Source organism: Anser cygnoides, chromosome 2 (genome assembly GCF_040182565.1).
Source record: "Anser cygnoides isolate HZ-2024a breed goose chromosome 2, Taihu_goose_T2T_genome, whole genome shotgun sequence".
NCBI lineage: Eukaryota > Metazoa > Chordata > Aves > Anseriformes > Anatidae > Anser > Anser cygnoides.
This window is the reverse complement of record NC_089874.1, coordinates 97,856,682-97,882,532: the sequence shown is the minus strand read 5'-3', so window position 1 is coordinate 97,882,532 and position 25,851 is coordinate 97,856,682. Positions and strand designations below refer to the sequence as shown.

Sequence of the window (25,851 nt, the reverse complement as noted above, 5' to 3'; positions counted from 1 at the left end):
CAAGCAACTCAATATCCTACACATTGTGAGGGGCCAAAACTAAACACGTTATTTGAGATGCAGTATCACCGGTGCCATGTACAAAGGGACAATCACTTTCCTAGTCCTGCTGGCCACACTATTTCTAATCCACTTTCCAGCTACTCTTCCCAAGCTCATATCTCTGCAAGTACCCATGACCCAAGTGTAGGACCTGGAACATAGCTTTGTTGAATGTCAAGCAATAGGCTAAATTGGTGGGCCAAGTCCAATTTGCATCCTTCTGCAAAGCCTTCTGACACACAAGCAGATCAACAGTCCATCTAACTTGGTACCATCTGCAAATTTACTGAGAGTGTACTCAATCCCCTCATCCAGATCATTGATAAAAATATTAGACAAAACTGGACTCAATTCTGAGCCCTGGGGAATGCCACTGATAACTGGCTGCCAACCAGCTTGAATTCCATTTACTGTGACTGAATCCAGCCATCCAGCCAGTTCTTCACCCAGTGAACTGTACACCTGACTAGATATTAGGACTAGACATTCTGCTGGTTATAGCTGCACTGACAGATCTATATTTGTCCCTATTAGTAAGTTAAGTTATATCACAGAGTTTAAAGCTGACCTTAGAACTTTGACTTTTGTAAATAATTATTTCTATTGGCATATACTACCATTCTTCTTGTACAACTGTAAGAAATCTGGTATTTCCATCTCCCCTCTACCTACTAGATGAGTGCAACAAAGCCAAAATTGCATAGGAAATATCCTAAGAGGGAAATTTGATACTCCTATTACTTTGAAGAAGGAAGTGGGCCAAGGGGGCAGATTATCCAGGCAAGTAACTCTTTTGGGACTGATGGTCAGGATTCTCCCGCTTTGAAGGCAAACACATGCCTTGCAGCAAAGTGCTGCACTGCATACGAGCAAACTAGTTTTAATCCATTTAGCTTGGTCAATAACAGTCTGTCTTGCACAGCCTTGCCTTCGTGCTGCAATTGTGCATAGTGGCTCACTAGTTCATTCTTTTTGCTCCAGAGCCTTGCTTGCACCCAGGCTAACTATATAAATGTGCTCAGACTAGGCTTAATGGGATGAAAACACACTTCTGACTACAGCAGACACAATAACCACATTATGATCTAACCTAAAGCTAATAATTGGACTGTATAACATAGTTACATATATTACATATGTGGGTGAACAGCAATTTTCTCAATCTGCAGAATTGATGAAGAAACACAATAGCAAAGACATGGGATATTATCTCTATTTAGGCACCAACATCCACATAACACTTTTTTGTAGGTGACTTCAGGGTCTCCTTTTGTGCCTTGAAGCTTAAGACTATCCAATTTGCTGTATGTCATGCACAAAGAGATAAACATTGCTTGTTTGTTTTGCAAGTGGTTTCTAAAGGTGTGAGAAAAGGTTTTACGTATCAGTTAGATTTTCTTCCATGGGGTTACAATATGGTTAACAGGCCCACTTTGCAGAAGGAGATACAGAGTACTTTCAGAAATTACAATAATTCTTTGCCTTTGTCACAGTATATTTAGCCACATTTCTCCAGCTTCGGGTTTCCTTAAGCATGAAGGAACACAGTGAGAGAGGGTGAAAGTGAGTTAGGGTTGCGTTGGGTTTGATTTTTCCTCTTTTACCGTCTTGCAGTGGACACTGGTGAGGCTCCTGCTAGTACTCCACAATGCAGATCAGCACCAGCCTTGTACTAGACAAAAGAAAGGAGCAAAAGCAGGGCTTCATCCTGCTTACCCTGGTGCTATATATGTCAGAAGCTTGCACTTATTAGAGGAGAGTAGAGATGAACTTTCTTTTTGTGCTACTATCCCACTGACTCTCATATATTTCATCTTCCAGGATTTGTTGCCTGATCTTCCTTGCCCACTTTGAGAGGGGTGGCTGACTTGGGCAAATGCGTCAGTGAAAGTTATATATCACTGTGCTGTGATTAATTAGCTTGGGGCAATTTCAAAACATGAATTAAGAGTCTGAGTGAAAGAGCAGCTGTTAACAATTTTTTGCAGTGTTACCTGTGCTATGTATGTGTTGGTACAGTTACTGTGCATATCTGAGGTTGTTTTCACACCATTTTTCGGCTAAGTTTGAGGTGTAAAGGTAACAAACTCTTATTTCAGAAAATTTAAAAATCTATTTTTCTTGCCACTCAGCATAGCTTGTTTTGGCAGAAGCCAGGGAAGTAATTCCTGGTTTTGCAAACTACATTCATTCTTTTCCTGAGGTGACGTACAGATCTTTATCTATTCTACATATAGAAATTAGGTTGCGTGGTCACATATTTCTTGTTGATTTTCTACCACACCATGTACTATAAAGTACATGAAAGTTTCCTTAAAAATGAACAGCCTTATTTTACTTATTGCAGTAGTCTACGTCCTCTCTAGCATATTACAACTTTAAGGACTAAAATAATAAAACACTAAAATTTAATAGAGCTTGTTCATACACCTACAGTGTGTATGTGTACAAACAAGAAAAGAGAAATATAAAATGATATTTGGAGCTCACAGTCAGGAAACAGAGGGAAAAAATATTTTAATTGAACAACTAATCACATTTAGGTATGAAAACATTAAATACAATTTTAAAACTTATTGAAGTGCTTCCAAGCATAGATGGTAACCCAAGCAATACTATGTGCATCTTGAATCGCCACATTCAGGAATATTTACTTCCTAGTACAATAGATGCAGAGAAAGGCTTCTAAAATAATAATGGGAATGGATAGCTTATCTTAGGGGAAGGCTATATGAGCTTGACTTACTTATCCCATGTGATAAAAAGGTAGAAAATATTGTCCACACAATGACGTAATTCAATAATAGGAATGTAAAATCCTGTTAATTTTTATTTCTACGTTATGTTTAGAACATTCTGAATATCCCACCTTTGAACTGAATATGTTTAGGCTACTTTGTAACCCCAAAGATGGGAAAGCACCTCTCCTTTTAAACAGCCATTCAGATTTTGAACATCCTGAAATAGCTTTCAGAGTATATACATTTATCAGTCAGATCAGACCTAGCCCGTGTGAAGAGTGTGATGCTTTCTAACATGGTGACAAAAATCCTGAGTCATATCAAGCTGAAACTTGAAGTCAAGGACATTTTAGATAGATTAATATGCCTGACATGAGAAAGCATGAAATGGAAGACTTTGAGACAGAGAAGACAACACTAGAATTTAATTTTGTATATTTACAGCACTAAAACGCTATATAAAAGCTAAAATTTAAACTATTTAATTTTACAGCATCACATATTGGAACAATGTGTCTATTACCTGGAAAAGCAATTTATATATTTAAGTACTTGTGTGAGTCAAACACAGAGATTTAAACACAATTCTTTCTTCCCAAAGAGAATAAGCACAATGTACAGTAAATGAGAAAACCACTCAATCCTCTCAGCCCTTCCTTCAGTAACAAGTGTCAGTATTACTAATTGAGAACTTTTAATGTATGTTTTCCATTTGAAGATCATATAGATGAATTACATAGGTATAGTATAAACATGTATTTTATTTTACACTTATTAGAGCTGCCATAGAAATGTTTCCATGAGATGTGTTCTTATGGACTCTGTGCAATTGCCTTGAGGGAGGGAGTATTTTTCTTATCTTGTCTTCTGGTAATAGCCTACTTCTAGAAACATCTCATTTATAAAAGCAGTTATAATCACAGAGGACTGGTTGGCTGAACAGACATGCTGTGGTTATGTAGTAAACATTACTCCTACAAAGTGAGCTAATATTTATGAATGATTTCAGGATTTGTAAAAACAGGGAGCCTTTCCCTAAGCGTTTGTCCTAGGAAATAATATATGTGAGTTCTCTATCACAAAGCAGCTTCACAGAAGCATTTGTTAATGAAGTATCGACACTGTAGTTCTTGCAGAAGCAAACTCACATTCTGTTTTACCTGATCCACATCTGATATCAGCTCCTTATGCATACAATAAAAAAAATTTAAAAAAAACACACAAAATATTTCATGATCATATCAGAATATAGCTGCAGTTAGAGTCACAGAAACAGTTCCTCTCACTGGAAAATTCATTAAAAAAAAATCTCTGCAGTTGTCATAGCTTATGGTTTAATGAATTGGTTCTTTTCTTCTTGTTTTCTTTAATTTAAATTCCAGCATGAGATACATAATAAAATGGAGACAGTTATATATTCTACTGCTACGTTAAGGTTAAGAAATAAATATGCAAATACAGAATTTCAAATTGCTTTAGAGACCACGCAGGCAGGCAAAATTTATAAATATGAAAGGAAGTCAGCCCTGGTGAAAACTCATGCAGTTCCACTGACATTCTTAATAAATGTGTATTTTTAGAACTGCATCTATACCACTTCTGTTAACACTTTGGGATCCATACAGTAGTTCTGCCCTATCAACCGTTTTAAGTGGTTTTCCTTTTCAGGAAGTACCCTGAGCTGTTAGTTGTGACACTTCCTCTTGCTTTACTGAGAGAATAACTTAAAATTTACCGCTACTTCAATACAATTGATTTTCATTTTAGTGTGTTTCCCCCTCCTCCACATTGCTTCCGTTGCTGTTCACAAAATTTTATGCTGACAACTGAAAATTGAAACAAGCAGAATTAAGGAGAAATCAATGTGATCTCAGAATCAGCAAGGTCAGAATCCTGCCCTAAGGAGCAGTCCCTAACAGAGGTGTTAGCACAGATTCTCCCCTAGACCAAAGGAATTACGTGTGGGGAGGATTTGTCTTACCTATAGCAATAAGCCACAATGAGGACAAGTTTATTTTTGATACTCAGACACTGAATTCTAAAGCTGAAAAAAAGACATCTTGCTCTTCCCTTATTTCTTGAGTGACTTCCTAACTGTATTAGTCGTTTTCAGCCCACCCATAGAAATTCACCCTCTCCCAATCCATCATCCCCTTTCACAACCCTCCACCTTTCTGAAGTCCCAGAAGCTTACTTCAAGTTTGATGAAAGCTAATGACCAAATACCAGGAATATCCAGATTAGAGCTTTTGATTTTGTCAGGTGAGACTGTACCATGAGTTCAGTTATCCACCAAACAGTCAGCACACAGATGCTGACTAGCCATGTGCAAGCCCCACATTAGACATATCTGCCTCTTTCCAAGGTGTTAGGGAATATGAGGTAGCTGGCAGTGCTATAAGTGCTGAGAAGGGAGAAAAATCACAGTGATAACAAAGAAAGCTTGAAATTATATTTATCACTGTGTATGCAGAGATCAGGCAGAGGGACCCAAATCTCTAGGACACCAGGCTTTTAATACTCGTTTCACAGAACAACTAATTTCTAATTGGATTCTGCCCATTTAATAAAAATTACACTATGGTTATTCTTTTTCTCCACAATTATATTTTTGGTTACTGAACACCAAGGGGGTGGGGGAGTAGTCCAATGAAATGTAAGATGTCTTTGAGTACTCACTGAGCTTTTTCTATTATCTGCACTACAACTAACTTATTAACATCAAAATCTCACATTGTCCTATCTGACTTTATAAAATAAAACAGTAGAATAAGAGATTTTCCACTTCTGAGCAGACACTGTCTTGCAAGTGAGAAAGGTGAAATCAACTTCTCTCTTAACTGGTTCTATGGAATTTCTTAAAACAGAAATAAGTATAAGGAGGAAAATAATCATGGTGAGAGGTAAAGAAGTTCCCATGAATTAGTGCAAGGTAAGAATCTACGAAGCCAAAGTCCTATCAAAAACAAACAAAACAAAACAAAGCAAAGCAAAACAAACATGCTAGACTATCAGCTATGTACTATGTGGATGGAAGGGACCTATGGAGGTAATCTGCTCAAGCAGAGCCACCTGTAGCAAGTTGCAAAGGACCACGTCCAGACAGCTTTTGGAGATCTCCAAGGAGGAGACCCTCTGGGTCTCTCCTCACCTCTCTGGGCAGCCTGTGCCAGTGCTCCATCACCTGAACAGTACAGAAGTAGTGCCTGGTGTTCAAATGCAACCTCTTATATTTAAATTCGTGCCCACTGCCTCTGCTCCCAGCACTGAACAATACTGAGAAGAGGCTGGCTCCATCTTCATTGTACACTCCCTTCATTTAAACATTGATACAATCCTTCCGAGCCTCCTTTTCTCCAGGACAAACAGTGCCAGGCTCCAGCCTTTCCTCATAGGAGCAATGCTCCAGTCCTTTGATCGTCTTGGTTCATTGATACATTGGACTCTTTCTAGTATGTCCACGTGTCTCTTGTGCTGGACATCACAGAACTGGACACAGTACTCAGGTGAAGCCTCACCAACGGTGAATAGAGTAGAATCCATTGGACTTCAGAAATGGCATGCAAATTTACTGTATTCGTAAAGAAAGCTGGATGGGATGTCAAAGTATTTCCTCTCCCCTTCTTCCTCCTACTCTTGCTCCAAAATCCTGATCTCCTAGAAAACATGCATAACAACTGAGATTCAGCAACAAGTAATTGGGACCATTCAGTGATGGATTAAACTTCTCAGCATCACAGTAAAAATATGCAAGATAAACACAAACTCTCAGCTGCGCCTGAGGTCTACTGTTTACAGATACCAGCCAGTATATTTACTCCAGAGCATAGCTTCTATGCTTTTTTCCTTGTGAACTCTATAGTGGTGACCATACAAGGGCTGGAAGCTGCACACATGGATTTGCTATTCACTTACTAGGAAAGAACTGCCTGGCAACAGGGTAATCAGCAGTAGCACCAGCTGTAGTGACCCTGACACAGAGTTCAGCATCCTGTGGGGAAGAGAAGAAGCTAAGTACAAACTCCAGACTTCACGAGAGCAGATTTTAGCTTGATCAGGAAGCTTGTACGTGGAATCTCATGGTAGACAAGTTTGAAAAGCAAAGGAGCTCAGGACAGCTGGCAAGTCTTTAAGGACAGCATCCTCCAGGCACAAGAATGATTCATCCCAATACTCAGGCATACTAGCAGATGTATCAGGGACTGGCTTGGCTAAGCACAGAATTCATTATGGAGGTCCAGTACAAACAAGCATTGGAGCCCCATACAGCAACAACCAACAGAGGAATTCAAAAACATTGCCCCAGCATGCAGGATAGCGTCAGAAAAGCCGAAGCTCAAATGGATTTGAGACGTAGAAAGAGATGCTAAGGGCAGAAAAAAGTTTCTACTGCTATGCTGGTAATAAAAGGCTGAACAGGGAAAATGCGTGCCCTCTTGCTGAACGGGATTGAACAGTTGATGACAACAGACATACCTGAGACATGTCTGAGAATACCTGAGATTTCTTTGCCTCAGCCTTCACCAAGAAGGGTTCCCAGGCTTTATGCACTATCTTCAAAGACAACCAAGAGAAATTACCCAGAAAAAAATTACAAGGCAATCAGTTTTCCTTTGATCCTAGGGAAAGTCGTGAAGCGAGCCTTCTTTGAACACACTTCTGGCACAGGAAGAAGAAAAACGTCATTGGGAACAGTCAGCAGGGGTTTACCAAGAGTAAATCCTGCTAGACCAACTTGATTGTCTTCTGTGGTAAGACTAGAAGAGAGAAACGGATGTCATTTACCTCAAATTTAGCAGAGTTTTTGACATTGTCTCACACAAAATTCTTGTTTCCAAGTTAAGACATGATGTGGATGAGTGGATAACCAGCTGAACAGAGGACTGCTTGGATGACTGTGCTCATGGTTAATGAGTTTTACTCTGCCTGGAGTCGAGCAACAAGTGGAGTACTGCAGAGATCTATCCTGGGACTTGTCCCTTTGATCTTTATCAATGCAGTGCTTGCTCATCAGCTTTGTATATGCACCAAACCAGGCTCAATCAATGAAGTTGTGAGCATGGCTACCATCCAGAGAGACTCAGGCAGGCTAGAGGGATGAGTTGATGGGAACTTTGTGCGATTCAGGAAGGACAAATGCCAAGTCCTGCACCTGGGAAGGAAGAATCTCATGCAACAAAAAGGCTAGGGACAGAATGGTGGTGGAGTGGTTCTATAGAAAAGATCCTGGAGCTCCTGGCTGACCACATCATTCATTAGACATGAGGCAGCAACATGCCCTGCTAGCAGAAGCCCACAGTATTACCAGCTGTAATGACAGGCGTGAAGGCATCAGAAGGAAGGAAGTGATTATCTTCCTTGTTTCAGTGCTTGTTAGACTCTATGTAGAATAGCGCATCTGATTTTTGGCACATTAATATGAGAAAACTATTGATTAACTGGAATGAGTCCATGGAAGGATCGTGGGGACAGTCAGAGACTGGAGCATTTGCCACATGAGGAAAAGCTGAGAGAACTGGATCTGCTTCAGACTATGGAAGAGAGGACTTTGAGGGCACCTATTAACAGCCTTCCCATACCTATGAGGAGGTCAACAACGCAGAGCCAGGCTGTGCACTGTGGTGCATAGTGAGAGGATGAGAGGCAGCAGGTACAAGTTGAAACAAGAAAGGATCAGAGTAAGTAGTGAGGTAATATATAAGACAGTGTTCAATCCTGAAGAGAAGAATTCAGGGGAAAAGAAAAAAAGTCTGAAACACTGAAATCTTAACATAGAGACTATAAAAATCTATCTAAAAAGAAGCATCCCAAAACATAAAACACAAAACTGTTCTACCTAGTTAACCCACGCAAAGAGAACACAAGGAAGACATGTCTTAGTAAGTGTAATAATGCTGAGAGTTGAGGGCTTTTTAACTTTGAAGAAAAGATATGTTCTAACCACTGAAGGATGAACATAGTCTAGAAGAAGATATGCTTTGTTAAAAAAAAGAAGTGGGAGAGCTAATAACTATGCCATAAAAAAAATAAACTGAAATTTTACAAAAGCCTCCAGACCATTAAAAATCAAGTTTGGATATCTTTCAAAAAAAAAAAAGAATTAGTTCTATGCAATTCAGAATATATCCATTTAACATAATTAGTGAATGAATTTCCATGGGTTGTGATACAGATGCAAGTCAAGAGAGTTGTAATGAAAGTCTCAAAAGCACCGGGTCCTTATAGAATCTATGGCTAAGACCCTCTTGGAATGCTTTCTAGCAAGCTTTTTTAAAAAAAAAAAAAAATCAAAAAAACAACAAAAACTCTTCAGGTCAAGTGTATGAATTTATCCTGTCTCACAGAGAGAAAGTGTCTTTGGTAACATAACATCCTTCATTTTTCTTAGCAAGCATTTCAGGTTTTAGTGGTATATAGAAATACCATTTACACAGCTCTCACTAACAGTTCAGAGACCTTGCTTTCCTCACTGCTAGGTGGTACTTATGTCAAGGAATGCCCCCATGCTCTCAACTTGTCTCCAGCTGCAAACCAACCAGATACACACTGATAGGCAGGAAAGTGACTGCTACTTTTTTTTTTTGGGGGGGGGGGGGGGGGGGGGGGGGGGGGGGGGGGCAGGTTAGACACCTTTGGGTGACTTCAGTGCTTTCATTTGCAATTACAGAGCATTAGGTGTTGGGATCCTGCATGAAAACAGTCTCATCCATTTGGAAATATTGCATTGTGTCCAAATGTGGACCCAAGAGCAATGCTTTGTAGCAGTTTCCTCTTTCATTTCTGAAAAGTGTTTCTGTACACATCTTTTCTTCCTGCCCTACTGATTAGTAAGGTACTTAAACATCTTTTCAATATCAGCAACCTTGTAGTGAAAGCCAGAATTTCCAAATTCACTCTCTTTATGGGTGGCCTTTATGGGTGAGGGTGTTGCAGACAGACTTGTTCCAGTCCTGTACCTGAGAGAAGACCATGGAATTTGGCATAGTATGTGCAACTGTGTAGCATAACACCCTTTGACCACAGACAGGTCTTTAATGGTCAATCAAAAAGAAAAAAAAAAAGAACAGTTGAACTAAATACCAAGAACTAACCAAAAGACCGGGCCTGAAGCTGGACAAAACTGGTGTTAGAGGGTAACAAAAGAAACATCTAACACATGAAGAAGTCATCACATACAGAAAATTTGAATGTAGTCTGGAATTGCAGACCAATGAAAAAGGTGGAAATATATTCTAGCAAACAAAAAAAAAATCACCCTAAGCAGATTCTACAGCAAGGAAGAAGAATACATCAAGATGAACATTGCATCCCTCCCAGCAAAGAGGTACAGATGCTGACAACCCACCATAAGACCCTGCCCCACATGGGCAACACCAGTGTGAAACCACCAACTTCAGGATCCAGAGGAGCAGTGTAGACAGGCAAGCCTTAAGCTGAGAAAGGGGCAGAAACTAAGATGTGCATGTAACAATTTTATCAGCATTGTTATTCTCTTTTTCTGCAGCTAATAATAATTAAACTCTTATGATTTCAATTATACTAACTATAAATGCTTAGATTTATATTTATGTAAATAGTCATATGCTTCCTCTTTGCCCATAAACAAAATTTTCAGCATAATACAAGGTCAAAGTGTTTCAGACCCTGTCAACAGAATCAATGGGGCCTATGGTACTCTAATTTGAGTTGCTGGACTAAGATTCTCACATCCACCTTTTTATGCCTTAGGTCTGTAGGAAGCACAAATGGAACATTTCCCAGGAGTTTCCTTGAGGCAAAAAATTTGCAAAAATATCTGTACAAAATCTGTTTCACACAGCACATGTGTCTTGCTGATGCAGATGATAAACATGCACTGCATATTTGCATATAATATAAATTTATGTTTAAAAAAAAGTCTTTCACATACTCATGAAATATTCTTCTAGGCTCTCAGCTGAATAGGCATACCTTGTGCCCAGGAGCTGGGCCACCTGAGCTGGCACCTGCAAGGGGAAGGTGTGGGCAGAGACAGAGCTGAAGTCAAAAGAACAAATTGAAAATTTGATGGAATAAGGTATGACTATACAGAACCTGATGGCCAAGCCCCCACCACTCCTTCATCTAACTACAATAAGAGAGAGACAAACGAATGCAATTCTGGTGAGGAATTGGGGGATTCAGGACACATGGAGATTAACTACAGCCCATTTCGGGTCCCAAGGTGAAAACCCCCCAGTTTGATCTGTGCTGGTGGAACCTGTGGGCTCCATTATTACAGAATATTTTATCAGCATGAGAAAGGGGTGTATATCTTCTGAGCCTACTTCATTTTAGACAAACACAAAGGCTACTGAAATGCAGGTGGTTCAGGGTCACCCGGTTTCAGAATACACATGGACTACACCCAAAACCAGAACAGATGCAGTGTGCAGATTGGCCTTTTATTCAGGTATCACAAGGCTCTGAATAAGTTCACCCAATGTGAAGCGGTCACTTCTTACACACAGCTGTCTGAATAGCTGACAGTGCTATCAATAGAGCCACTGCCATCATCAGACTGAACAAGTGCAAGCACAGGTGCCGTTCTTCAAAATACACTCATCCACTTGCTGTTTGAGAAATTCTTTTGCTGACAAGAATATGCTGGTTTATGTATTTCATGACTCCGAGCATTCTCCTCCTCCTGCCTGTTACCCAGGGAGACTATATGCTGGCATGGTCACCATGGGAACAGTGGACAAACTTAAGATGTTTTCACTGTCATAGACAAGCCATCTGCATGATTTTTCCATTTCCATCCCTCATACCACCGGTGCAGGCTCCCAGGCCAAAGCACAGCCACCAGGACACCACACAGAGCTCCCAGGCTGGGACCCTGCTGCTGTGCTCCTACAGCTGCTGGGGGGGACGCAGGGTAAGCCCCTCGCTGGTCACAGACATGCTTTTCTGTCCCAAACATCTTCTATACATCAGGGACAGATCTTACTTAAACACACCCAATCCTCAATCAAATACTTTTAATAGTTATTTCAAAGAAAAAGTTCTCCTTATAATGAGGAAACTCTGGACTCCTACCTTGATATAATCTAGGGTGCGATGTGTCTGTTCTGTTCTTACTAATACAGTATGGATTTCCTAGACCCAACCTTGAAAATTCACCGGAATAATTTCAGTTCTATTTTTATTTCTGAATTAGGAGTCAGCAGCCACCATGAAAGGTCTTGTTTGTGGCTATTTGTCAATATTGATGCCATACCCATGCTTATTCAGGTGATCTTAAATTCATAAACAATTACTTTCCCAATACATGGGGTGGAAATTCAGTGAGCTTTCTTGAAGCTGTGCCACTTCTATCTGGCTAGTAAATAATCCCCTCACATACATGCCCTGTAGGCCAAGCTGACAGAATACAACCAGAAAGATATACTAATTCGCAGATTAAGTTTCTGCAGATTTTCCAGACAAGACTGACTGGATGTCCTGTACATACTTGCTGGAAGTAGAGCATGGGGTTGTTCTTCTTTCAGGCTTTTTGCTCCTTACCAGAAGCAGAACTTTAGGATGTTTCTGTTTTCCTAATCATTAAGCCAAAATTTTGACATTGTTGCATGAACATACTCTTTCCTTGTATTCAAAAAATGACATCATTGTAAAGAGCCAATTTCTTCACAATAGTACTTGAATTATGAAGACAGACGTCTCAGAGAATGCTTCTTAATTTCAGGAATCACTTGTAACTGTTTTTATCTCTCAGTGGGTGGAAATGTACTGTTTGATGCTACATACTTGTTATGTGCTTACGCTGTCTGTAGCCTATAAATCCTTCTGATTCCTAATGAAAGAAAATTATTTCAATTACTGTTATATTTTGTTAAAGTTAAGAGATTCCTACTAAGCTGACGCCTGCTGCAAATTAAAGACAGCCCAAGGAGGGTCAGGTGGTGGTCTTGATAGCAGGAGTTTCTTACCTGCCTGCTTACAGCCACATTTCTATCCCACGCAACAATCTTCAGCATGATCCTGCCACAGGCTATAGTCAGGTTACTTCTTAAGCATCCATTTAATAAACTACTTTCCCCCCCCCCCCCCCCCCCCCCATGATTATTTTTCCAAATACCACCTTTTTTCATCACCTTGATATTCTCAAATGCTTACAAATCACAATTGTTCAGCCATTAAGTGATCCCCAAATCCATCGAGTTGTTACTTTCATTATCTCTGTACCCAATTTTTGTACTCTTCTCCAAATATGTTTCTTTATAAATCTCTTCATTACATATAAGCAGCCAAGACCCTTTGCTCCTTGATCTTTATTTTTAAAGAAACATAAGGTCAAACACAATATTCAAAATGAACCCAGGATCATACAACTGATTTAATGCTCTATAACTGGCTTACACAAGACTTGTTTCATTTGAAAATTTAACCGGTAATAATTTCATTTTCTTATCATCAGTGGCAGCTTTGACTGCCACAAAAAGCACAACCTCCTTTTCCTCAAAAAATAAGAAATGTCTGCCTTTTTTGTATTTGGATGGACTACTTTATTTTTAAGAGAGACTGGAGTCCTAAGTCATCATTTACTTATCTACAAATTTTATAAAACCTCCCTTAAATCAGTTATTGTACCCTATACCATTTTCTGTAGATATGAAGAACATCTTTCATTACCTCCTTAACTTCACCTACCAAATTTCTTACAATTCACGTATCTTTTCTTAATAAACATGCTTTATTACTTCATTCCTTCTATTTTATCAACTTCTTGACTAAAAAGTCTTTCAAAGGTATTATCTATAAGGAGCATCTCCTGAAGAGTATCCATGAAACTAGTTTTTCCTTTAAATGTTTCAAGATGTCAATTTTATCTTTTTAAAGAAGTGCTTTAGTATATTTACCTACTTATTTCAGTCTTCACAAACAGGCTTTTTTAAACACTCAATAAACCTACTGCCATTTTAAACCAGTTGTTTGCACATATATACATTTATTGTGATCCCTTGATCCTAGTGAATTATCATTTTTTCTATTGGTTATCTGCTCTCTAAACCACACTCATAAAACTTACTTTAGAATTTGAGTTAAGTTATTAAACCTAGGTTAGGAAGTGTTAGGTCCGCCCCTTTTAATATAGGGTAAAACCTAACACAGTGGACAAATGGCTGCTGTACATCCTGAGTGTCTCCAGCGCCAAGCAAGATGTTCCTGGAGAACTAGCTGGGCAACAGCCACGAAAATATGTTATTGATGGAGCAATTTTTTTTTTATTTTTTCCCAATTTTGGAAGAGTGAGCTGAAAACATTATGATTCTGTAGTTATTTTTCATATATCTCGTGCCACAAATCAGACCAGAGAAAAAGATAGGCATCTCTTTCTGTGTATCTGAAGTCTTCACACAAAGCTATTTTATGAATGTCTAGTAAGATGTTCAAGGGAACAGATTCAGTAATTCGGTCATAAGAATCATCCACAATGCAGTAACAAATAATTTCAGAAAGAGTACATCCACCATGAGTATTACTATGAATTTGCACCACCAGCAATGGTAATGATACCATTAATGTTGTAATGATATATAACATGATCATTACCTTTGCTTAGAACATGTCTCAAGACAGGGACGCATTAGTTTATGTAAAGGAAGCTATTTATTCACACTGATATTGTACACACAGCATAAGTACAATTAGCTATGGTAGCTCAACATCCTGAATTAAGAACATAATTAAGTTCCTCTTAGTTGATTTCAGATCCCAACTTCAAAACAGAATTGATTATTAAACTTGAAATTTATTAGACTTCCAAATCAGTGAGACAGATAGAACTATCTATCTTCAAGAAAAAGATACTGGGGGGGGGGGAGGAGGGGATGGTTTGAAAAGCTTCTGCCAAAACTTGCTAGTTCCATTTCTTTTTGTTTATACAAATGGTCACAATCAAAAATGAGAGCTCTCTTATCACAGTGGCATTTCCATTCACATATAGGATCAGTGGCAAACACAGGGCAATAGGTGTTTTGTGCTTCTTTAGCACTTCAGCAGCCTCAGAAGAATGCAACACTCAAGACAGGTAGTTGTGAGAAAACAGTGATAAGACGTTAGCAGATTTTGGTCTGTGTGAGACCTGAGTCTCCGTAGGCTCCTGAAAAAATAATGTCTTTTTCTTAAGCACACTGAAATCAAAAAGAAGGCAAGAGTCTCCATAAGAGGGTATAGTTTTCCTCCAGAGAGGATTCATTTGAGAGCACTGCAGTTTAAGGTCTCTGGAGTCAGAAGCGAAGAGCACAGATTTTTTTTTCCTCCCCCATCCAAGTTTAAATCTTGCACTTCTCAAACAGAAACTATCCATAAGAACATCAGCCCTCCCATGATGATATCTATCCCACTTCACACATCTGTACTCTCCTCCCTGCCTTGAAATCTGTAGCAGTTGGAAGCGCCAACATTTACCGTGATTTTTGTGAGCAGTAAACTGTAATTATGCCCATCCTCAGTAATCTAACCTATAAACTAGGTAAGCAAATGCAGCTTATAAAAGTGGTTATGTTTTAGAAGTTTGAAGACCTCTTCCCATTTCTCAAAGGTGAAATCAAGATTCATTTTGTCACTTTTTTTTTTCTTAAGTCTGTGGGAAATAAAACATTTGTAGAGAGACAACCTACCAGCCAGAGAACAGATTTAATGAAATTCAAGTGTCTACATATCACATAGAATTAAAAAGAGTACAAAAATTCTTAAAGCAACATTAAGAAGTACTTACCCAAATCACTTAGGGATGACATTTTTCCAGCATCTTATATAGTTGATTTCCTAAGAAATACAGCCTAGTTCTACCAGAATTCATGGGGATGGATGAATGACCACTGGGTGAAGTTCCAGACGGAAAAGAACATGTAATTTGAGGCTAACGGCTCCTCACTTGGGTCTGCTCTAAGACAGCCCTATACACAACCCCTGAAGCATCCCTCATGCCATATAGATTCTGGGGAAATCCCCATCTGCTTTCTCAATTCTGCTATAAGATCTACATGATCAGGCATCATAATTGATTAATTTCAATTATGATGCTTAATGTACATCTATGTACATATATATAAGCTGTTGTCCATTCTTTTGCATTATGCTGAGCTTTATTCACTTCCTTTTCATCTGTTTTTTTGGCTCACTGCTCTGTGTGGGTATGAAATAATGTGAAGCTTTCCTGCTTTCCCTTGTGCACTGTATGGGAATGTAGCGGAAAACACACAGGCTTATGACTCCCTCACTGCAGTAGAAGTGATATGAAGATTTGAAATCAAATCATTCACAGTGGGATTCCATCTGTGATTTCAAATTCTACCTGTAGTTTGAAGTACAAAGATTTCTCACTCAGTAAAATTCTCTAGCACTGCAGAGAGCAGAAACGATACGTTTCATATTATTCTTCTGGATATAGATTAAACCAATGCAGCTAAATGCTTTTCTCTCCAAATTTGTTTTCATTGTAAATCAAAACTATGTCTGGAGGGAGCATTGTGGAGAAGTGGTACATGGGAGGACTGATGCCACATTTTGGGACACTGACAAGGAGCAGAGCAGATGGGATAGGCACAGAGACCAGAGAAAGGAGGCAACAGACAGCCATTAGGAGGAAGAAATATTTGATGAAATACCTTGAAGAAAGGAGAGGTACACTGGACAACTGTAAAAGCTGTAAAAGTTGAGGTCATTAAATGCAAGCAAGTCCAGTTAAAGAGACATTTAAGGAAAGCAAGGTACGCTACACTGGAAGGCCTTGCAGCAGGGTGCTAGAGAATAGCTGTTGCCAATGCAGTCACTGGAAAAATACTTTCCTTTAACAGATCAACATTTCATTGTGCAACTAAATACATTTTTGGACATCCATCAATATCACAACTAATTATGGGAAGTCCAAGGGCAAGGAAGAGAAAGAATAGTTCAGTAATATTGTATAAATATTAAAACGACTTCGTTGCTTAAGTACACAGGCTAAGCAGCTCTGAAAGAAATACATCAAGTTATATTTGAATGTTTTTTTTTCACCTTATACATAACAGCTATGTTTGATCTCACCTTATTTTGATAGCAAAAATGAGTGGTGTTAGCTAAACCGTTTTTGCCGTCTTTTTATCAGTGCATTTATAGTGGTATTTTAGACTAAGCCCCAAACCCATGGACCTAAGCAAAGCTAAGACCCAGGGAACAGCACGAAGCTGGGACAGGGGAGGGTCAGGCTGGGTGTTAGGGAAAGGTTCTGCACCCAGAGGTGGTTGGGCACTGGAACAGGCTCCCCAGGGCAGTGGTCACAGCACCGAGACTGCTGGAGCTCAAGAAGCATTTGGACAATGCTCTCAGACATACAGCTTGGTTTTTGGGTGGTCCTGTGTGGAGCCAGGAGTTGGGCTCGATGATCCTTGTGGGTCCCTTCCTACTTGGGATAGTCTATGATCCTTATATACACTCTCTCCTATTCGTCCCAAAGAGTTTATAAGCTTTGTTTATCTGCTACTTTACCCAAGAGCAGCATCCATTCAAACAGTTGCATCAGTCTGGTAAACAAATACTAAAATAAATGGCATTTTAATTACACTGTAAATCCCCAAAACAGCACTCCCAGAGCTGCCCATGCCTCTGTAGACATCCTGATCCTCAGGAGGATCTTTACTTCAATTGAGTTTACAAGCATTCCTTCAGAAGTCTTCTAGGACAGATAGATAGCTCTATGCATGTGGAAATACAGTGCCATTTTTTCCAGTGATAATGCAGACCTGTGACTTCAAAGGATTAAAGGCTTGCCTGTCCTTTTAAGTTACAGGATGAAAGAGGACTGAAGCAATATTTTCAGAAATGTCAAAGTGATTTACATGTCTAATTCTCTTCTGAAATTCGAGAATACAGGCTTTAAAGTTGCTTAGCTTATTTTAAAAGACCTAAATCTCTAAATAACATGTGCACCAATTATGTGAAAATGAAGTCAATCACGGAATGGTTTGGGTCAGAAGGGACCTTCAAGACCACTCAGTCCCAACCCCCTGCCATGGGCAGAGACACCTCCCACCAGACCAGGTTGCCCAAAGCCACCTCCGGCCTGGCCTTGAGCACCTCAAAGGATGGGCAACCACAGCTTCTCTGGGCAGCCTGCTCCAGTGCCTCACAATGCACTGACTCTTACTTGCCAGCTAGATCACGTAAATGAGATCAAAAAAATGACACGCATTTAAAAAAACAAAAACACACAAGTAAGGGAGCGTGCTCCGTACTGATTGTTAGAAGTATTTGGATTAAAGAAACCATAAGACAAAGAACTGCATTCTGATTTGTTGAAAAGTTGTAACATTTTTCCAAAACCTCAGTACAGCACAGCATGTGCATTTCAATAACTGGATCTCACAAGCCTAATAGAAATGCAAGTTGTTTAGAAGCAAAGGGGTTTTTGTGTGTATATATAGACAAGTGTAGAAAAATTATGATGCTACAGTTAAGGCCAAGTCAGCCCATTGCTGGATACTAAATAAACAAAAAACAAGAGATGTGTTTGAATTACTATATATAATCCTATTTCCCAGCTGAATCACTTGAGTCTCAGTTAAGATTACAATTTGTGAGCTTCCTTTATACAACCCTCCTTCTCAGTAACCTCCTAAAGGGGGGATAACAAGAGAACAACAACAACAGACACCTCTCACTGTAACTGCTGGGGCTCGAGCACAGGTCCAAGCATGGTATTGAATGGCAGAGAGCCTTTGTCACCTGCAGTCACTGGAGGACAGTGAAAACCACATGTGCCAAAATGTTTGTTCTCTATCTCCCACAGGAAACTAATCAAGAGATAATTAGGTAAATCACCATTATTCCCACTTTGTGTCAAATAACAAAACAAAAAAATTTGCTCAAACCCCCCAAAATTCTTAAACTTCTGTTCATGAGAAAATATTGATTTTTTATAAAATGAACTGAATATTAAAATTTATTATCAATAGAAATGTTTAAATAGATTAGGTATTTTTCTAGGATGTTAGTTCTGTGTGTTATTTTTAAATCTATTTTAGAATTACAGTTGTAAAGGACCTCATGAGATTATCTTTTTAATCCCCAGTAAGTATATATTCTCAATTTAGGGTGTTACACAAATACAGCAATCTTAGAGACCTACAAGAAGCCCTGCTTCACATGTACCTGACTGAACACAAGGAGATGCTATGTTAGTTTGTTTTGCCTTCCCCCCCCCATCGTTCTCCACAGCATAATTCAAAGAATTTTGTCCAAGTTATTTTTACATGTTTCACTTCATTACTTCCACTTACTTCCATTAAGCGAAATTTTTCTTTACTCTGTTTAATCCAATTATGAAGCAAACGTTAAATTACAAGGTTTGTTGGGGGATTAGCATGGCAGAAAAAAGACTATTCACCATTTTAAGTTTCCTGTCTAAATTTCCATTGATATCATATTTCTATCTATAAGCATCTCCAATTGCACTTGCTAGGTCTAAGGAAAGAATTCTGCTTTTTAGGACAGACAGATATGCATCATTCCTGATGTTCACCATACTTCATTTCAAAGGCTACTCCACTTTCTTGGAAGAAATATCTATGTTTATAGGACACAGTCAGCTGCTCTAGTTGACACTCCATGAATTTATGGGGTGATACTGAACTCTTTCCTGGACCATGCCCTGAATACATGCAACCTAGGAGCAAGATTTCACCCACATCCTACATACAGCTGAGACAGAGGAGCAGGGTGAGAGGTTAGAAGCTGCAGCAGGGAGGGAGCACAGTTTTGCTTGTCAGTTTAATCCAATTGTTAGGCAGCAAGGCACACCAAGACTAGAGGGCTGGAAAGGCAGTAACCTGTCTCTGAAACAAGAAAGTCACCACTAGAAATGAGAGTAAATCATGCTTTCTTATGGACATTTTAGAGAAGTATACAGCTCCATTCTAACCATGAGCTTATTGCATAGGCTTAATTTAGCCTATTATAAATTACCATCTGCAAGATGCCCCTAATTTATTTATTTTTTTTTGTCTTTGTAGCTTTCCACATATAGTTCATTCTGGGCAATACACTATGCAGCTATGCAAACGTTTTTCCATCACATTTATTAGCTGGTATTGTTTCAGAATCAGTGCTAGTTTGTTTTCTAAGTACGTCGTTGCATCACAACATGATTTAAGACCTAAATTGTCGTTCTTGAGAAACCAAGATTTTAAATCCTAGCTCTGCTCCTGATTAACTGGATTATTTTACACAAATTACTCAACTGCCAGCACATCTACTTACCCACCTTAAGTCAAGGCTGGGCTCTCTCCTTAAGGGTATGAGATACACAGATAACTTATATAGAGGGCATCTAAAAACCTTGCAGACTCATGTAGTTTTCTACTTGAAGTTTTTACATGGGTTGACTAAGGCAGGTTAGGTGAGGAAAGTTCAGAGCAGTGGCCAGGCTGCTCCCATTCCCAGCTAAGTGCTTCATATATTTTGTTTCAGACACCCTTTCTCTGTCTCAGGGTGTCAGAAAACTTCTTACTTGCTAGGTAAGTCAAGGACATAGCTGATAAGAAAATGCCTGCTTCATTGTTCCAATACAAACAGTTAAAAGAATGATTTTATTTTTTTTTTCTAGAAGAGGTGGAAGTCTGGCAGGAAGGAGATCTTCAAAGAAAAAGCACTGATAAAGCAATTTATTTGCTAAGAACAAGAAGTTGTTAGTGCTGCAAAGATAAACATAAGTGTAGAGCATAATTGTTTCTCTGCATAAGAAGTAATTAGTTACCTGGGAACACTAGGGATTCTTATAGGTTGTTCTATGAGCAACCTAAAAACCTCACGTAGCATATCAGTAATCATCACCAGTAACAACATTAAAGACAGCCATAGACAAAATCTTATTTTTCTGTCTTCCTTTGCTCATGTGGTGGCTTAACAGGATTAAAGATGTTATTATAGTAAATGGGAGCTAATACCTGGTCTTAGTTCATCTTCTAGACAAAAACAATCCAAACTTGTGATAAATCTGAAATGTTATTTTAGATAGCGCCACCCTACATGTATGGAGGCACATTCTATAAAAGAGATCTATTAGAAGTGAAGTAAAATTTTGAATGATAGGTTATCAAACTGTTTTCTGAAGTATTCCATATATTGCTAGTCTGAACTACAGATATTTGTTGCTAACATCTCTGTGCTGACAGCCTAAAGTCAAGATTTGCAGGTGACCTCTTTTTTGAGTGCCGTAACCCAAAGGCCCCTCAGCTGTGAAACTGACAGTATGCAAGGACTTTGAGGCAGGGCTTTGTTAGCAAGTTTCAAAACTAAAAGCCACAGAAGACTTAGTCTCAAGGAGTATGACAAAGATTACTTCTGGGCAGAAGTAAGCCTGTAGCTAACATATATGCATCATTTTATATAGCAGATGAACAGAAAATGTCTTCTTCATATGAAGGACAGGAAAAGCCAGGAAGAAGTGAGTGGTCTAATCCCTACTTTATTACCATAAATACATCAAAAAATGTGTACTTCCTACACATACAGGTCTGAGTGCCACTTGTTTCAGCAGGAAGTCTCTGCTGTCAGATGGCTTCACAGGTCCTCACCCAAATTACAGACTCCAGTTACGTATATTCCAAGTTGATCTGACATTTCATCTTTAATAGGTTAGAGACAACATACATGTCTAGCACAACCAACATCCAACTGATTGAAGAGCAGCACTCTTTTCTCCCCATTTGTTTTTAAGTAGGGAAAAAAAGGCTTCTACACTGAACAGCTTCATTTGTCTAACCTTCTAGGGGTTCCCATTACAAGCATGGACCTCCATTTGAATTAAGTGCAAATAGAAACTTTACATTTTCAGTTCCATAGCTGTAGGACTATGCCATGGAAAACAGGGGCAGGTGCTGACCTCTTTCTAGCCGAAGATCTACTGTACCACACCAAATTAAGAAAAAGCAAACACCACACAACATATAAGAAAGAGTATTGTCCATAGGACAACTGAAGCAGTCCTTTTGCTCTGTGGAGCACTGGTAAGGTCTTTATCAGCATATCCAGCCTGAATGCTAAAACTGAAGAAATACTCAGATTCTGCACAGTTGGCTCTTGAGTGAGCCATGCAGAAGTCTGTAAAGAAGAGGTTAAAGGGTTTATGACAGTTCATTCTGGAAAGTGAAAACTGGTAATCATTCATCAGTCTTCAAGTTCATAAGTAGTAAATTAAAGGGGTATGGCGTACCATTTTCTCCTCCACTTCTGCTGGTAGTAAAGTATTGGCTTACATCACAGATTTAAGACAGAAACGTTCCCCATGCCCAATGCTGAAAGCTAGGATATATGACGATAAGAGTATTTAGAATCTCTCTATCATAAGAGGTTTTTAAGAATAGGTTAGACAAACACTTGTGAGAACTTACAGTTGCAAACAATCCATTTATATTTGGACAGGTACATGGAAAACACAGCCTCTTCGAGTCCTTTCCACCTCTCTTCTCTCCAATTTTCCTGTCAAGGATTCGCAGAGTTTACTTCACCAGCATAACTTGAACATATCACACTTTTGCCATACTACAGCCAGTTTAATGCCAAAGGGTAAACAACTTTCAAGAAACTACTACAGATTGGGATAAGAGACAGTGAATAGCAGAACTAATTTTCACCAAAGGAGCAGGCTGCAGCATTGCACTGCATGCGTTTCACCATCCACAGTTCATAGCCCAGAACAAATAAGCTTATGAAGCCAACAGTAAAAAAAAGGTGAAGGAAAACATTTTAATTACATTTTCGCAGATCTTAAAAGGTTCCTTTTTCACTGAATCCCAGCTGCCTGCCAACAGCACTGAGAGGCAAAAGTACAGAAACACTGATACAACATTGTAGGACCCCAGAAAGTGCTTTCAGCACAGGCAAGGAGTAGAAACCAGCAAGAAATTTAAGTTTCAGTTTACCAGTTATTGACCTGCAAAACTTGACAAATTTGGCCAGTGTGAAAGTCCCTCAGGGAGGCACATCAACAGAAAGCAGAAGCAGCAGAAATAAGAGCAGCCAGAAGTAAAGGTATTCTGAAGTAAGAGGTGCAACAAGGATTCTTTATGTTAAAAAAGCTAGCACGGAAGAACACCACATGCTGACATAACGTTACACACACTTCTGAGCAACACAGTACGTGACAATATTTTTGTTAATCATTGTGCATAGCTTCATAACCACATCCATTATGGCTACCAAGCAGCTGTGTAGCTCCTGATCAGATCAAGGCAGATAAACCTCAATGTTAATTTGAATTGGGTCAAACCAGATGAATTGATAGTGACTTATTTCAGAGACCATAGCTTAGAAAAATAATAACAAAACCTAGCAAAATTTTATTCTCCCATCTGAGGTAGTATTATTACTAGGAGTTGCAAAGTTTCCTACGCTTGTGCCTCGCTGAAAGCATGCAATCTTGTGACCATGCTGTCCCAGTTTTCAGGTACTGTTATCCTGCTGCATAGGGCAATGCTTGGAATCATTTCAAAGCTGAAATTCAGGGACACAAAATCCAGCCTTTGAAAAACTTCATGGGAGGAACACTCAGAACAGTTATCCAGGGCTTACAGTGGCTTCTGCAGAAATCTGCTGAAGAATACAGTTTCCTGCTGACAAGGAACTGCCAGCAGAAACGGGCAAGAAGGTGGGCTAAAGCTTTAGAAGTCATTTGAGCCTGACACTTGGCTTGCTCTGCCCTAGCTGAACCTTAGTAAAGAGCTGAGAGAACAAGACATGAGCTTGCACTTCAGTTCCTCCTGTTCAGTCTGGCTTCTTTACCAGAAACCTGCTTAATGTGGGTTAAAAAAGTGGAGGGGATGAACCACAAACACTTGCCTCATTCTTCTAACTGTAATGAAGATGGTAATTTCCAACAGCTAGGGGAAATCTTAAATGAGCACAAGCAGATCCACCAAAACTCACCTTTCAAGTCATAAACTAATTCTAATGCAAAACCACAATAAAATCCTAAGCATAATCAGAAACAGGCCAACTGCAACTAGATATGTGGATATGAACCAGACTTAGCTACAATATTTCTTATGTCAGTCACAGCTATGCAGTGAAGAAAGAAAGTACAGAAGAAAGTACAAAACTTTAAGGATTCCTTATGCTTTGCCAGGTCACCTTTTCCCTCTAACATTTTAACAAATAACAGAAACCCAGCAGTTCAGCACATGGTTGGTTTCTCCTCCTATCTCAGGAGATGGCTTGATTAGATTGCCACATTAATATTTTTGAACCTTTGATGCATTCCTGTCCCTACATCCTCCTGCTAGGAAAGGAAAAACATCAGTCACCACAAAAGCTAGGGATAACTATATTTACTTACTCTTATTTATGAGCTACCACCAAAATCTGAAACTAAAGCTTTGACTGTAGGGTCCACCTGGCACTACAGCAGGTCCCTTGCCAGAGGGCTAACTGCTTACAGTTGTGCATTTACAGACCACAGGAACATGGGATCTCTCCTTGCACTGGGGCAAAGGACTCCATTCCTCCAAGATTTTTTTGGTTTTCATTTGCATCAAGATAAGGTGTTACTAATTCACATAGAGGGAGTTACACAGAATGAAGAGACTGTACCTAACCTTACTTTTTTTTAAGTATGCATTTGAATTATTTCACGCTACTAGGAGAACATGACAGAAGAAACTGAAAACAGCAGTATTTCTTTTTTTCTATCCCACTTGATTCAGCTCTACTACATTTTATTGCCTCAAATTCTCTTTTTGTGAGCTCAGTATGAGTTCATATTAAAAGCCGTTAATTTCCTCCACAATTTCTCTAAGTTCAATATTATAGCACCTGGATATTTTATGGCATTCTAAAACATCATTTTCACAACATACCTGAAATAATAACAAACAGCACAATGTTTAATATTAAAACAAGTCCTGAAGAAATTGAGATTTTAAAAAATAAAACAACTTACAATTAATTCTGTGTGCTCATCCTGAAAATGCTGAAAAGTACTTTTTCAGGATACTTGCTACATGGTGCTCCTCCCCTCCTCAAAGCCCAGCTACTATTAACTTCAGCTGCAGCTGTAACTACTCAGTACTTCTGAAAAATCAAACACTTAGGTCTCAAGTCATCAACCCAGAAAATGAGAGCCACCTGTGAAAAGCTGTATTTCTCTGCCGTGACTGGTGCTGTATTAGCAGAAATGATTTTTCACAGCTGTTTAGCTGTGACTAAGGCTAGGCAAGATAGCTGTTTGTTTTGTGGAGTTGCTTTTCTTTATATATATATATATATATTTTTTTTTTTTCTAAAGAAAATTGTAAACTATTTATAAGCTCAGGTTGATTTCAGTTAACGTAGAGCTTAGCAAGCAGGAAGGCTCTACAGAAGGTCTTCATCTGAAGCAGCCCTGGCTGTGGAGACATGCCTGGAGCAGCCAGCCCTGATACTGCTGTGTGGCTGTGAATGTTCCAGAGACTTTGGCTGGTCCTCTGTGAGGAGGAAAAAGCAGGGTACAAAGAGTTCGCTCAGACCATGGAAGTAAACAGTATTTCCTGCATGTGAACAACTTCCCATCTCACTACAGGGAAGTACAGGCCTGAGCTGGAGCAGGCCTGGGTTAGCAGGAGTCTGTAGAGCCCTGATGGCTCCTTGCCTACAGCAGCTAGGATCCACCATACCAAGCAGGAGCTGTGCTAGCTCACAGGAAAGTGACTTTGCTTCAGTTCAAAAATTGCTCTTGGACAGCCTTAAAGTTGTGAGCTTAAAGAATGCAAGAGCCACAAGAGCTTGTGTTCAAGATGTAACTGTGGCAAGCTAGTCGTTCCTGCTTAGCTCTTCACAGGGGGAAGTCCTGTACTGATTCTCTCCCTACAAGGAGAAAAATGGGATATTAGGTGGGTTTAAAGTATACGGAGGTTTTAGACCACTTTACAATTCACCCATTATCTTATTCCAGGTGATTTTCTTCTTTTCATGTTTGCCTTCAAGATGCTCTCTCATGCTTTGATTTTTCTGGCCTCACTTTTGCCAAAGCTCAAGTCTTCCAGTAAGTAAGCTTTCCTCATAACCAAGCTGTAGGAATAATTCAAAC

General features: G+C 39.3%; 1 protein-coding gene across 3 annotated transcripts in view; it reads right to left on the bottom strand.

The window, feature by feature from the left end:
- The window catches only part of GABBR2 (gamma-aminobutyric acid type B receptor subunit 2), a 477,610-nt gene that overhangs the window by 400,147 nt on the left and 51,612 nt on the right, over nucleotides 1-25,851 (bottom strand). Inside the window, exons 1-2 of one of the 3 annotated variants that reach the window (XM_048079588.2) lie at nucleotides 24,727-25,027; nucleotides 22,181-22,268 (exon numbers count right to left, since the gene is read on the bottom strand). The exons of 1 other annotated variant lie outside the window; for it this stretch is intronic. The gene's annotated coding sequence lies outside the window, so the exon portion shown is untranslated. Of the gene's footprint in view, nucleotides 1-22,180; nucleotides 22,269-24,726; nucleotides 25,028-25,851 lie in introns of those variants that run through there. One more of the 3 variants, XM_048079589.2, reaches the window with a different exon arrangement.